Source organism: Jaculus jaculus, chromosome 4, assembly GCF_020740685.1.
Source record: "Jaculus jaculus isolate mJacJac1 chromosome 4, mJacJac1.mat.Y.cur, whole genome shotgun sequence".
Taxonomy (NCBI): Eukaryota; Metazoa; Chordata; class Mammalia; order Rodentia; family Dipodidae; genus Jaculus; species Jaculus jaculus.
The window spans coordinates 20529594-20544968 of NC_059105.1; the positions used below are offsets into that span (position 1 = coordinate 20529594).

Below are 15375 nucleotides of genomic sequence, written 5' to 3' on the forward strand. Positions count from 1 at the left end.
GAAGTAAATTGCAAGGAATAGAAACACAATGAAATATTCCCTCCTTCTTTTCTTTTCTTACTTCTTCCCTCTTTTCATCCATATTGGTTGAGCACTTCTGAGGGACCAGGACTGAGCTGGCGTCAACGCTGACCCCTGCCTACAGCAAGAATTTCCCTCTATGGAGTGGTGGTGTATTAGGTTCCTTCCAAGATTTCTGTCCACGCTTTTCTCTGTCTGAGCTCTGAGAGATACAGGTCAGATCTAAAAGGCCCGAGTGTGGAAGCCTGTGTTAGAGCCAGGCAGATGCACTCCTGGTATAACCAGAACACCATGTGCAGCCTCCTGACGTGCTCAAGAATGAGGAGTGGTCCATTCCAACTGGTTTACAATGGTGTTTAACACAAAAACATAATAGCAAATTAGATTTAGCTTTTGAAACACTTGTAGTTTTTTTTTTCTTAATTTATGAGCAGAGCAATATAAGAACATAAGGAACAGGCAAAAAATTGAAATGACAAAAATAAAAATGAAATGAAAGAATTGTAATCATCCTAAGAGATTCAAATCCAGACCTACACACCCACCTTGGGAAGTTCTGATCTGCGCTCCTGTCTTCAGATGTGCCAGCTGTGAGAACTGTGGACAAGTGGGCTGGTTTCCTTCCTTCCCATCTGCCTTTCACTGAGCTGGGGACCATTGTTAAGAGGCCGAGATAACTAGTTGGTGACTTTAGTTCCGTGTGTGTGGTGTATGTGTGTGCACATGTATGAAAAAGAAAGATGAGGACAAAAAGAATACCTAAGAAGGGCTGGAGAGATGACTTAGCTGTTAAGGCACTTGTCTGCAAAGCCAAAGGACCCAATTTCGACTCCCTAAGACCCACATAAGCCAGACGCACAAAGGGGTGCATGCATCTGGAGTTGGTTTGCAGTGGCTGGAAGCCCTGGCACGCCCATTCTCTCTCTCTCTTTCTCTCTCAAATAAATAAATAGAATATTTTTTAAAAGAAAGAACATCTAAGAAAAAGAAAATGGGGCTGGAGGGGTAGCTTGGCAGGTAAGAGCACTTGCCACGTAAGCAACAAGGCCTGAGACCACCTCGTCCAGTTCTCTGGCACTGACAGAAACAGCTGAGTGTAGTCACCATGCCCGTAACCCCAGTTATGTGCGGAGTGGAAAATGGAGACTCACTAGGGTTTGCTGATTAGCCAATTTGACCAAAGTGGCAGCTTCAGCTCAGTGAGAGACTGTCTCAAGGGAGCATGCAGAAAAGTGACAGAGGCCTTGCCTCCACACGTGAGCACGAGGCATGCACATTTGCACACACTTGTGCATAGACCCCTCCCACACAGAAGGGGGGGGGAGAGAGCGAGATAGATAGGTAGAGAGAAAACAAGTGCCCCATGAGTTCTCAACCGTCTTTAGAAACAACAAAGTTGTCAACTCCTGATTTTGTGTACTTTGTGTGTTTCTGGGTATAAGATCTTTCTTGGCGTTGTCATATCTTTAAGAAGTTTGCTGAAAATTCAGCTTTAAAGGCAACCAGAGATGCAGCTCAAAGTTTCCTCTCCAAGAGCTCCTGATGCTTCTTGCTCTGGAGGGCTCAAGGTGATTGTCTCTCCCTGGAGTGGCGCCCAGGGAAGAGAATGTCACCCTCAGGTGGACACGAGCTAGCCCGAGTTGAGGGAGAACAGGCAGACAAGGAGATGTCCAGCAAGACTTCCATGTCAGTCTCTGACTCAGCCTTTGCCCCGTGACTTGGGATGGGAGGGACAGACCACTGGATTTGTTTTCCTTTCTCTCACATTACGGTTGAAAGGAAGTGAGACTACAGACCAGGAGTCAGCCATTTGTTTTCTCCTACGTTATAGTATGAGATGGGCCGCGTTCTCAAGGACTTCCATGGAAGGAAAGACCTTGGAGATGGTTCGCTTTCTAGATAACAGTCTCCTGCTCTTGTGTTAGCTGCATGTTCTTTCTGAAAGTGGAAGTGTTGGAACCATTTCTTTGGAAGCCATCTTAAAACCGCATTTTGACAAATGGTCTCAACCTCTACCCTTATTTCACTCATTTTAATCTTATGCTGAAGAAGTAAAGTCCTTGTCAGCTTTCTGGGCATAACCTAGACTGGATGAGTGGGCCTTGGTCAGTGACCCTCACACAGTTCACACTGGCAGACTGACCAGGGCATGTATCTCTCAGAGAAACACGGCCTCAGGGCTTCTTCAATGCACAAGAAAATCTCACAGCTTTGAGCACCATCCTCGGATACCTTCTTGGCATATTTTGAAACAAGCCAGGTGCTGAGAATGGAGGTGTGAAATCTATTTTTAATGTCTTGTTTCCCCCCTTGTTTTCACAGGTAAAGTAAGCCATCTGAATCATAAGGCTTAAGGAATGCTGATGACCAGTCCTACCATTGACCACTGAAGGAGAACCTTTCAGGTCCCTGGCACGTAGCGGATGACTTGTGGCCACCCTGGTGGGCGTAGGTCTGGGAACGAAGGACATGATGAACTTTTCATGTGAAGACCACTATAGGAAGACATTTCTGTAACGTGCCCTCCCCCATGGTTCCTCAGAGCTCAGCTCTGGTGGTCAAGTGGCCATGCCCCTTTCCTTCCCACCAACCTTCCTCCCTCGACCCACACAGCTCACAGGAGAAGAGCAACTCTCCCAAGACAATGAACTTGGTCCTGCTTTTACTTCTGTGTTATTTTATTTCAATTGATTCTCTTCTTTTCCTTTTTTTTTTTTTTTTCTGTTGTATTGCATGATGAATTCTTTGGAATATTGTTAAATCTCCTCGCCAAACATGTCAGGCCATACTCTAAACTGTACTAAGGCAAAAGGAGTCGTCTCTTTCTAGGAGAAGCTTCGCATCTTTGCATACTCTCCCCTGTCAAGGGAGGGTCTCACGCGCCAGGCTTCTTGCCGAAAGGGGCCACCCATGCGTAACAATGTGAAAAGCCACCCAGAGTGAACCCTTGAGAGGTGGTACTTGCTCATTCTATTCTCACTGGGTGCTCCTCCTCTTTCTCATTATTTTTTTTCCATTAAAATAGGAAAGAGATATTACAGAAGATTTACATTGCATAAATGCACATAAACAGCCTCCCACTTCCCCGAGGCAATCACTGCTCACAGTGGTGTTTGTCTAAGTCTAGTTTTTTCTCTGCGTGCCTCACTTCCCTCTTAGAACTTTACGCCATGCCATCCACAGACAGTTTTGTATAGGCTTTTTCACATGATATTTTACCAAAGATGTTTTCCTTACATTCATGATATTCATAGGCATCCATTAATGATTGCATAATCTTCAACCTCTAGTGCTTTTCCTATGTTGGTCATTGACAGCTGTTTCCAGTTGTCCCTTGAGAGAAACAACTTTGCTTATGAACCTTCCTTCTACATTTTGAGAAGTTTCCCAGGGCTCATGAGGAACATCTATTGATTATCAAATCATCTACCAGGCTTTTTCATAAATGTATAGCAAGTGGGAATTATTAACATGAGCATAATATATGAGATACATAACCTATAGTTATTAAAGTACAATAGTATACGTACTCCTTAGTTTAGGAAGAGCCAGAGTGCTTACTTATCTATTGCAGACTATGAAGGTACTGGTTTAGAATTGGAGAGATTATCTCATTGAACACTCTTTTTCCTACCCTACCCTGGAACCGAGACATGCTAGAAATGCATGAGGCAATTTGAGCTTTCAGAATTAGTTTTTTGCAGCTTTGAATAGATGATAAACATAGTCGCTAAAGAAGGGACCCTTAGAAAGAAGATATTGAACGAACATCTAATTAGAAAAGTCATAAAAACATTAAGCCAAGCAAGTTTGTTTTCATTTTGTCTGATTATTTGCAACCAGCACAGAGTTTGCAGGGGATGAGGAATTAAGGTGTCTCTTTATAGACCCACCATGCTCTTAGCAGAAATCTTCCTCCAAAGGGGAAATGAGTTCAGTTTCAGATGCTGAAAGCAGATGCAAGGAAATTTACATGACAAAGATGGTCAGTGATGGAAAGTTGAAAATTTCTCTGTTAGTAAGAGTGTGCCACTTCCATTTCACCATGGCAACCAATAGACCTGCAATTTCTGAAGCTACCAGGAAGAAGGTTATGTCTTCTTCAGAGGGAATTGAGAAAATAAAGTCTGTGGCAATAAACAAGATTGTGTAGAGAGAAAATCAGTCCCAGTTCATGTGGGGAATTTGCATTCAAGAAGTAATTTAATTAAAAATTCCTCCGAACGCTAAAGTAAATATAATATGTTTGCTGACGCCCTTTAATGGACCTGTCCACATATGTATATTTCACTGGCTTAAGAAGAAGGATGATGTGCTCCTCCATAACAGCAGAAGACATGCTCCCCTTCGCCCTAAAGGGAAGGCTTGGACAACGACCTAGAACAATGTTCTAGGTTGGGGACTCTGAAGACGCTCCACCTATGAGACTGTGTGCATGGGTTCGTTACAGAATTTCATGTCTCCGCATGGTCACATGACAGGAGTTAAGGCCAAGTCATCCTTTCTAGTGTCGCTCATGAGAATTGTGTTGAATACTCCTCTAATCAAGGTGCTACATCCTCGGGCCTGGTACTAAGTGTGTCTGTGGACGTGGGTACAACCACTGAGAATCCCATGGCACCACGTGCAGTTCTGATGAGTGTGTTAGAGAATGAAATCGTGGAGGGACTTGTCATGGGCTCTTTTGTGATTCGACCGAGAGTGACAACAATAAAAGTCCTTAATTGAGTCAGAGTCCTCTTTGAAGGGATTTGGTTCCTGGAGTTACATAGCTGGGATCTTTCAGCAGATGACTGAAAACCAGCAAAGAAAGCCCCTGTGTTCCCAGCTCTTGTTGGTATCTACAGATTTGGATTCTCTTGCCCACTGGTTGGTAGGGTTTTTGTTTTGTTAAGCCCCCATCTTTAACCTACGGGTCTCCAGCTTCAGTGACCCAGAGGCAACCCAGTGTGACCAGTGAGTTTCTGAGGTGAAGACTCCCTTGGGTCAGCCTATAGGACCATTGTCCACACCCACTTCATTATGGAGCCACCTCTGCCCAGAGTGGGGAGCAAGTTGCTTTCTGCAGGCCTTGTCCCCTCCAGTGCTCATGGGTCCTTGTGTTCCAACTTGTTCCAGGAGGAACTGGGGAAGAGCATCTGCCCTACGTGCTTCATGGTTGTCATGGAGACAGTTGCTGCCTCCAGCCTCTGTCTCAAAAACAAACCACTCAGAAGCCAGGTCCTGGGTCAGTGCTGGTGCTGAACACTCGAGACAGACTTCCCAGAACTGTCCTCTCCCTCCGCCCTGGCATGAGGAAATGGCCTTTATTCTCCCAGAGTCAGAAGTCTCTGGAAAAAGCAACATTTGGTGGGCTACCCCATTAGATCTGAGCAGACACTGCTGAACTGCAGTTAGGTGAGATCCCACTGGCCTGTGGGGTGGCACAGTCATGCTGATGGCATCGGTTTTGTGTTCAGTTTCTAGCTTCCTCTATAGAAGTCCTGCTTGGCAAGAACTGCCCCTTATTCCCTCAGCACATGGCAGCACACGTTGCCATTGTATATCTCATGTGAACATTTCGTTGGGTGGAAAAGAATGGCTTCAAATGATGGGAAGGAATTGGCAGCCTCTGCCTCCCGCCATTTTGCAGCCTATTGGAGTAGAAGTGGTGCTGGGAAGCGGGGTGGACACCAGAAGGTGAATGCCAAGTTCAGGGGAGATGCAATCACAGCGGGGAAGGGAGGGGGAGCGGCAAGGCTGGGGCTGGAGGATTCCAGCGGGCCCAGAGGACATCCGGCCTCACTTAGGCAATGGGGTGGAGAAGATTGGCTTCCTCCAAACCCCCCTCAAGGAGATCTCGTGTTTGTAGGGTAGAAGAGCCCCCTCCCCCCAAAAAAATTAGGGCAGAGAGAAGGACACAAGCAGCTAAGTCCAGCCACTAACCTCTGGACACCAGGCAGTGGCGGGCATGCAGAGTGCCGGGACGCTCTGTGACTTCCGGCTTCAGGGCGAGGAGAGCAGCAGCCGATGGCGAGCGAGCAGAATGAGCTCAGGGCCGTGTGCTGAGGGATGGCCGCCTCCTGTGACGCCTCGAGTCTTACACTGTGAGTGTGTGGAGCTAGCCCTTGCCCAGCGCTCATGAGGCCCTGGGCTTGATCCCCAGCTCTGTCCACTCGCCACCCGTGTGCATCCACGCACCACCTCCACAGATCACATGGGATCTCTGGAACACGAGTCTGTGAGCAGTGTGTTCCCACCCAAGTTCTCACACCTCTGTGAGAAACACCTCCCTCAGACTTGGGGAGTGACCTGGTCCCTCTTCTCACAACATGCGGGCAGAGGCTTCATACGTCTCGAGCGACCCCCTCCCTCCTCCTTTCTCAAGCCCTCAGGGCTTTGCTCACAGAGGCCTGCCCGGCTCCTTAGTGGGGGCATCCGGGGCGGGCGGGCAGCCCTTCCCTGCAGGTTTGTCATCAGTCTCAGACTCCAGGGAAGCTCTTTGGGCCCAGATGTCTTGACAAGCCAGTTACCCCACAGCCATGCCACCCTGCTCTAGGGCAGGAGAGGGCGTTCTCCCAGCAAGAACTGGCCATGGGGACACCCAGCACTCTGACTTCCCGTGTACTTTTTCCCTCCTCCGTGTCATGCCTCAGGGGGTCTTCCGGCAGAAGACAGTGTAGTGCTGTGGCTCAGGGGGATTGGGACAGGTTGGCTTCACCTTGTGGGGACTGCTGTGACCTTGAGAAGGTCACGGTTGTGGTGCTGCTGGTTAGCTCATCTGCACAATGACCTTTTTGGCTCAGTGATTAAAGGGCTTGGCCTGCAAGCATCACTAGCTGAGTTCAGACCTCTGCACTCATGTAAAATCTGGGCCTATAATCCCAGTGCTGGGGGAGGGACGGGGACAGGAGGATTAGGTTTGCTGGCTAGCTAGTCTAGCTGAATCAGTGAGCTCCAGGTTCATTGAGAGACAATATCTCAAAAAATAAGATGGAGGGCTGGGCATACAGCTCAGCCCTTCAAAATGGTTGCTTGCAAAGCTTTCCAGCCCTGGTTCGGTTCCTCAGTATTCATGTTAAACCAGATGAACAAAGCGGCACGTGGATCTCAGTGGTGGCAGGAGGGTTCATTCTCCCCGCCTTTTACTCCCTTCCCCATTTCTAAATAAATAAATCAATAGGTGGAGAGCAATTAAGACACCTGACATGGACTTTTGGCTTCCTCATGCACGTGTGCACCCTCACACATTTGAACAGGACCCACCACCCACACATCAACAAAGCTGTACCCCACCAAAGAAAGCTTAGTAGCACTTTTAACTTCTGAGGGGCTAGTAAGGTTTGCAGTGTTTTTGTGTAAATGCTTCCAAGTACTCCTTTCTTACTGTGTTTAGGGAACCTCCTAATCCATCCTTTTTGCCCCTAAATAGTGAGGTCCTGTTGACCCCATTACCAGCTGCTCTCCCCCCCTCCCCCTGTTTTCACCTTTCTCTTTCTCCTTCATCGCCTCCTGCTTTCATTTTAGTGCTGGCTGGCTGGCACTGGCTGGGATACCTCATTTATTTGTTTATTTTTCCTGCGAAGCATAAAAGAGGAGTGCCTTGCTGTGTGGCTGGGGAGGGCTTCTGACCTCAACTTCACCTCTTACAATCTCTGGATGGCCTTTGGATGCATCTCCCCACTGTAGCAAAACCTCATGAAGAGAAAACTCCCCAGGGCTTCCCCTGCTCTGCCCTGAGTTTGCCCCGAGGCCACAGCTTCCACGCAGCCTTTCAGAAACCGGAAATAGTCACGCTTAGCAGCTGGCTGTCAGCTCCTTTCAGATGTGTTGGGAGACGTATGCATGCTTTATTCTGGGCTAAGCGCCTTCTCTGACCCAGAACTGCCGAGACTTGGAGTGCCTGGTGGGGGAAATAGAGAATTTCAATGTCCCCTTACAGCCCACGTCCAGGGAGATCTGGGGGTGCCAGCACACTGCAGCAGCCCCTGTGCCTGCAGAGCCACCCACCCTTCACCCATGTGGCCCTTCAAACCCAGCTGGGCTCCCCGCGCTGACCCCTGCTGTCCCTTGGTGCCTCAGGATGTTGCAAATCTCTTACTGCGGGCAGGCTATTTCCAGGTCAGGAGACAATCTCTCTCCACTCTCAAGAGCGCTCTGTATTCCAACTCCCAAGTCCTTGATTGAGGATCCCCCCCTTTTATGGGGTTTCCTCTTCTGATCCTACCCTAATTAAGTGGCACCATTTCTCAGATTGTTAGAAGCCAGGGGCTTTCATTTCCACACCCTTCAATTTGGAGAGGGATGATGAGGCCATTTTTTATCATTTTTCAGGGACTCACGGCTTACCGCCACACTAATTCCCTCGTATTTCAGTCTCAACGATGCAAAAATCCCTGCTGATGAGCCGGGTTGTGACATCTCCTGGGGCCCAGCTGCCTTGTTAGAAAAGGAGACATTGAACCCAATAATCAGTCAGGCTGTCTGGTCTCTGGAGCTGTGACATTTCATTTTTCTGAACAAAGAGAGAAGAAGCTTCTGGTGTGAACACCCGCTCTTGGTCCTCTGTGCTCCTCTGGGTTATTTCTGGAAGTGGGGCCCAGTAGGACAGGAGGACTGGGAGCTGCCCTCCCCTGCCCTTCCCCGAGCTGCAGACACTCTTTTTTTTTTTCTTCCTTCTTTCTTTCTTTTTTAATTAAAAAAAACCTCTTTTATTTATTATTTATTTACAAGGAGAGAGGGGACATGGGAGTGTATGGGTATGTCAGGACCTTCTGCCACTGCAAACAATCTCCAGGCACGGTGGTGCTTTGTGCGTATGGCTTTACAAGGGTACTGGGGAATCAAACCTGGGCCATCAAGTTTTGTGATAAGTGCCTTTAACTGCTGAGCCGTCTTTCCAGCCCCAGACATTCTTGCTCAGTCATCAGACACCTGTGGTGCTGGGAAGGAAAGGTGCTTGTGAGAAGTGAGAGGGACAGACAGGTACGGAGGGAGGAAAGTCTGAGCAGCTAGACCTGAGGCAGAATTTATGTGGATATGGAGTAAACGTGGGTCCACCCTGAACATATGTATCCCTGGATGGTGTACATTGCGAGCTTGTGCAAGGGATACACTGCTCCTGAGGGGATTGGCTTGGGGATTAAGTACTGCCGAGAACATTAATTCCATGATATGACTTTATTGCAAGCACCCTTTGGTTTTTTCTTTTTTTCTCCTTAAATAAGCTAAGCTCTTAGGACCAAGCCACTGGGCCACTTGACTGACAGTTGTTAGCACTTTCCCCTGTGCCTGTTTATGTGGCCTGGGGAGCTGGCAACCCAGCACCCCAAACCTCCATAGACTCAAAATGCAACACTTTTGGAGGTGGAGGAGATAGCTCTGTCAGTGAGGTGCTAGACTTGCAAGCATGGGCACCTGAGTTCAGCTCTCTAGAGTCCAAGTGAAAATGCCAGGTTTGGCATGTGCCCATCATCTCAGCACTGAGGAGGTGCAGACGGAGGACCCATGGAACTTGCTACCCAGCCAGCCTAGCTTAATTGCCAAGGTTCAGGCTAATGTGAGACCCTAAGAAAAGGTGGACAGTATTCTTTTATTTTATTATATTTGAGAGAGAGAAAGAATGGGCATGCCAGGGCTCCAGCCACTGCAAATAAACTCCAGACACATGTGTCCCCTTGTGCATTTGGCTTACATGGGTCCTGAGGAAGTGAACCTGGGTCCTTTGGCTTTTCAGGCAAATGCCTTAACCACTAAGCCATCTCTGTGGGTGGACAGTATTCTTGAGGAATGTCATTTGAGGTTGTCTTGTGTACTTTAAGTACATGCACACACACTTGCACATGCTCCGACATACACATGAGCACCCCCCATGAACATCCACACTCCACAAATGCACAGTATGTATGCATGTATGCATGCACGTATACCTTTGCCCTCCATCTCCATTACCCTTTATATCTCTTGTCTGCCCTAATTTGAATTAGGCCTTTGAAATATATGGTGTGAGTTGTCACAGCTATGGCCCCACATCTAGACACTAACTTTCTGTACAAGTTGCTTTTCTCATTGCTGTGATAAAATACCTGAAAAAAGCAACTAAGTGAGAGAAGAGTTTATTTTGGCTCACAGTTTGAGGGTACCTCCATCATGGTGGGGAAGGCATGATGGCAGGGGTGTGAGGTTGCATAACACCCTCAGTCAGGAAGAAGAGAGAGAGGATTCTGGTGCTCCGCTCATTGTCTCCTGTTTTATTATTTGAGAGAGACAGAGAGTGGGAGAGAGAGTGAGAGAGGGAATGAGCACACCAGGGCCTCTAGCCACTGCAAATGAACTCCAGACTCAGGTGCCACCAGGGATTGCATCGACAGGGGGTCCAGTCGGTGACTGCTTGGCCCCCCGTGTGCTCAGGCAGGGCATCATGGTGGCAGGAGCATGGGTGGGGCCTGTTCTTTACTTCCTTGCAGACAGGAAGCAGGGAAAGGACCTGCCGGGGCTTGGCTGGCTCTCCCCTCACTTCCCTCTTATTCCATCTGCCTTCCCCACCACATTTAACCCAGGCCTTCCCCTCAGTTGAAATCCCCTCCCACATACACCTACAGAGGTGCCTCGCCAATCTCCTAGGCGATCCGAAATCCAGGCAAGCTGACGGTGAAGGTGAGCCATGCCATGCCCGGAGCCCACGGTCACTGAGACTGTCACGGCCACCTGACAACGAGCAGGAAGCCAAGATGGAAACTCGGGGATGCAGAGCAGAGCTGTCCCTTTCTTGACCCAAGTTTCTCAGCCTTGCCTGTACAGATAGTTTGGAGGGATTACTCTCTCCTTTGGGGCTGTCTCACCCATGATATGGGGTGTCCTGCACCTAGACAACTTAAGTATCTGTGGTCATTGCCGATACCCCACTCTACTAGTTGTCTTTCAAAAGACACAACTTTAAGGGAAGAAGGGTTCATTTTGGCTCATGGGTTCTGACCACGGACACTTGGCTCCACATTTCCGGGCGCACGGTGGGGAAGAACATTGTGGTGGGAGGTTGGGGCGATGCAGGGCTGCTCATGCATTGGCCACTGGGAAGTTGAAAAGCAGAAGTAACGGCAAGAAGGAAGGAATCACACCTTAAGGACACACCTCCAGTGGGCTCAGCTGAGACCCACCTCCTAACGTTCCCATCACCTGCCAGCCAAGAACACAGCCGAAGCCTGTAGGGAACATCCCACAGTCAAGTGATAAGAGCAACCATGGGAAATTTGAGAGCCACTACTCTGTACTCAGCTCCCCAGACCTGGGTAGAGGCCAGAATCACACCAGGGACTGTCCAACACAGGCCTTCCCTGTGGAGTCTTGCAGTGTTGTTCTGGGTGGCCTGGGGCTGTGTGTTTGCAGTGGGTTCCCTGGTGGGGAGTCTGGGGGGTTTGAGAGCTACAGAACTTTATCTTAGCTCAGAGGTGGACTTAACCAAGGGATTAGTGGGCCAGGCCTCTAACAGCCACCGACAGCACTCTGAGCCAGAGACTCTGGGTGTTTAGTCTTGCAAACCCTAAGAATGAAGTCCATGGAAAACAAAGGATGAGTCTTAGAAATCAGACGTTTTATTTGCAGAGAAAAGGCACACAAGTACATTGAGAAAGGCTGGAAAGATTAAAGCTCCCAGGAGACAGGAGGGTCGCCTGCTCCACAGAGGAGTGGAGGACTGTGGCTAGGGCATGATGAGACTGCCTCGTTGGGAGAATGAGTTGATCTTTCACATGACTGGACTGAGCTATGCAGAGTAGCTCTGGCCTGGTCATCATTCCCCAGGAGGTGTCCATCCATGTCCTTTCCCATCAGGGAACTAAGAACATACATTCACACCTCAGTGTCTAGCTGGGGTTTCCGGCGAGAGTATGTGAGCACTGCAGAGTGTCTGGACAGGAGCTCTTTGGTCACCAAGGTGCTTTGCAAAAGAGAAGCAGAACAGACCAGAGGACACAGAAAAAAAAAACAAAAAACAAAAAACACAGAGCTTTGCATATAGCTCTGCGGGGGGGGGGGGGCTTCATAGAAACAGCTAGAGTTTAGAGAGACCAGCTGAGTTGTTCCCTTGCCCCCCCAAGGTCCTTTCCTTCCTCTCATAGTGGGTAGTGCTTGGCTATCTCACACACAGCTGCAAACCTTTTAAACCTAGTATCTCCTTGAACTATGAAGTGCCGAAGACAAGAACAAAAGTCAAAGCTGCTATTTCCAGGGCCCCTTCCCACACTGCTAGTGAGGGTCTTTCTCCTGCTCTGGTCACTAGCACTGAAGCTGTGGTCTTGGAAGCTCCGCTCTGTGCTGTGAGGTTGCACAGATGATCATAAGGCACTACTGACATGTCCAGACCAGAGGACGTGGGATTAGGTTGGTGAGGGAGACCTGGGCAGTGAGGTATGCTGTAGCAGCCACGCTGTTACAAGGCATTAGAAAACAGCTGCAGAACTCCAGCTTCAGGGATCAGCCGAAGATGCAGTTTATGCTTATTCTAAATTTACTGATTTTTCTCAAATAATATGGCTGTGGAGGTGACCAAGATGTAAAGAAGCAATCTGGAGAGAATCGGGAGACTTGATTGTTATGCCTATCCTTGCTCAATGTATTCCCAATTGGTTTTGTTAAGCTTTTTATGGCGACTCCTATAAAATTTTCCAGGGGCTTACTGCCACCTAATTTTTAATAACTGGTGTTGGAATAGCAGAAAACTGCTGAGATTCATGTGATACACATTTCTGCAAATTGGAGCAAGAATAACAGAAGAAATTGCTATAGCCTGAATTTCAATGCATGGCTTATATTTAATCTTCTAGGTTTACTAGACATGATGGAACTCCGCAGAGGCATTTTTAAATCATTGCTTTTTAGCACTCATCCGAGCCTGCCCTGCACGCCTGGTGCTAACACTTAATTATAGCCAAGAGATTCTGAGGAATCCAATGATCCAGCCTCAACCCGGCAAGCAACATCAATAGCTCTGCACCGGCAACACGATTTTATTATTGGGTCCTTAATCTTTCTCCCCTTCTGCGACTGCCTTTATTACTACAGCTCGCTTAATGAGACCATAGAGTTGGAGGCAGATGGTGCCATTAGTTCAATATGGAAGGTTCTAATGGAATTGAGTTCAAACCAGGTTAAAAGTAATGGAATTACAAATTTTAGTGGTCATCGGCTCACAGCACAGAGCCCTGGGTACCTGTTACATACCATAAATGAGTGCCAACTTCAAGTAGAATAGCTGGAACCGTGTTCAGAGAGAGTCTGTATGACAGATACACACTTTGTTATGGTCCATCCAGGAGATTCATGGCAACATACACATGGTGGTCATGGTCCCCAAATCATGGAGCCTGTGACAGAAGTGCCCACAAAGCAGGTCCCTCTGCATGCACTAGGAAGGGAGGAAGTGGAAAGTGAGTGAGGAGGGTGGAGGGTACAACAGTTCAGGCCTGTGGGTGCTAAGGAATCTCTCTAAGGAGGTAATACTTAAGCTGTGAGCTGAAAGAGGGTAAGGAGCTGACTGGAGAAAACCAGAGGAATGTCCTGCTGTGTGTCAGAAGGAATGGCAGGGCAGCCGTCTCTGTATGCATGTCCTCTGTTACACAATGATTTTCTTCCTATTGACACATTCTCTTCTACAGGGAGGAGGGAGGCTCACCAATACTTAGGAAGTAAATGAAACATGTAAGGTTCAGGAAGTCAATGAGGCTTACACAGCTCAGAAAGCTCCTGAAAGTTGTAAGAATGTAAGATTCACAAGGTGCCTCCTCAAGGTTTTTACAGCAGTGAGCAGCTGGGGAGGAAAGGAAACTCTGATAAGCATGGCTGCCTGCAAGCCGTGCTTTGTGCTCCAGAGATTCAGCTTCTGTGATTTGTCGCCGGTGCTGGGTGTCCCCCGGCTGCAGTGGCCTTTGAGCCATCCTCCCTCCTGTAAGCAAGCCCCTCCCCAGTGCTCTAGTAAGGATCTCCAGCACACTCAGTGGTTCACTAAGTGAGTGGGTGGAATTATTTCTTTAGTCTGTGGTCAGTGTCTCATCTGGGATGAATAGATGGTTGCTCACCTCTCCCCAGGAAGAGTCACACAATGCTGTGTTAGTCAGCTCTCCATTCCTGCGACAACATAGCTGAGATCGTCAAGCTGCTGAGAGAAGTAGGTTCTCTTGACTCAGAGTTTTGGAGGATTTCATCCATGGCCTTTACTGCTTTGGACCTGGAGTGTACAAGGGTGGGAGGGTGCCATGATTTTCTTCATGGTTAGTCACTTATATCTGTATCCAGACATTTTAAAAAATTTCTTGGTGTGTCTATGAGGGCATGTTTTAAAAATGAGATGACTGTTTCAATCAATAGACTTTGAGTAAAGCACATGACCCTCTAAGATGTGGGCAAGTCTTACCCAATCGGCTAGAGGTCTGAAGAGCAAAAACACTGGTCATAATGATCAAGAAGGAATTCTGCCACAACTCTTCCCAGACTGCCAGCTTGCCAGGGATCCTGCAGAGCTTTGATTTGGTGTCCTCACAACTAGGTGAGCCAATTCCTTAAGGTAAATCTCTCTCCCACTCTTCCTGTCTTTCCTCCTTTACTCCCTCTTCCCTCCCTCTATTTTGGTGGTTCTCTAATTGTAACCTGACATCTATTTGTTCATGCCCATTTATGGATGAAGAAATTGAGGTTCAGAGGTGTTGGGCCCCATGGCCAAGGATGCTCCCCTGGTGAGTGGTAGGGCCCAAACTCCAGTGCAGATCATTCTGAACCACAACACAGAGCAGCTTCTTATTAATTCAATGAAGAATACAATGACTGATCAGGGAAGATGGCTCAGTAGACAAAGTGACTGTGTGAGGGCCTGGATTGTATTCCCTGAACCCATATATTGCCAGATACAAAAGCATGGGCATCTGTTGTCCCGGTGTACTTAGGGGGAGGTGGGAGATGGCGATAGGAGAATCTCTCAGAAGCTCACTGGCAAATGTAGTCATGCACAAGAGACCCTGCCTCAAACAAGGAGGAAGGGGACCAACACCCAAGTTGTCCTCTGATTTCCTTACATACGCCATGGCACATATCTGCCCACATCCACATGCATGACACACCGGACTCTATTTCTTAAGTAACATGTCTCCATTTTAGTGACTCAAAAGCTATCTTGAGCTCTGACAGTGCCTGAGGAACAGCTGCATGCACATACCAGATTTTCCAGATGACACGTGATGCTGTCCCCGAGAGGAGGAGGCTGGAAAGCACATGTGGTCCTGCACTGCCTTCACATGGGCTTTGCTTAGAACATGTAAGGCCCCTATGAAATGCTGTTCTTTGAAGGCATAACTTCAAAAACCACCTCAAAATATTCACATCATGTCC

General features: G+C 48.1%; 1 protein-coding gene across 2 annotated transcripts in view; it reads left to right on the plus strand.

Moving 5' to 3' along the window:
- The window catches only part of Trpm8 (transient receptor potential cation channel subfamily M member 8), a 159079-nt gene extending 156393 nt beyond the window's left edge, over positions 1–2686 (plus strand). For both annotated transcript variants that reach the window (XM_045147722.1, XM_004662266.2), the window contains exon 26: positions 2344–2686. The gene's annotated coding sequence lies outside the window, so the exon portion shown is untranslated. The remainder of the gene's footprint in view (positions 1–2343) is intronic.
- Positions 2687–15375: the final 12689 nt, after the last annotated feature.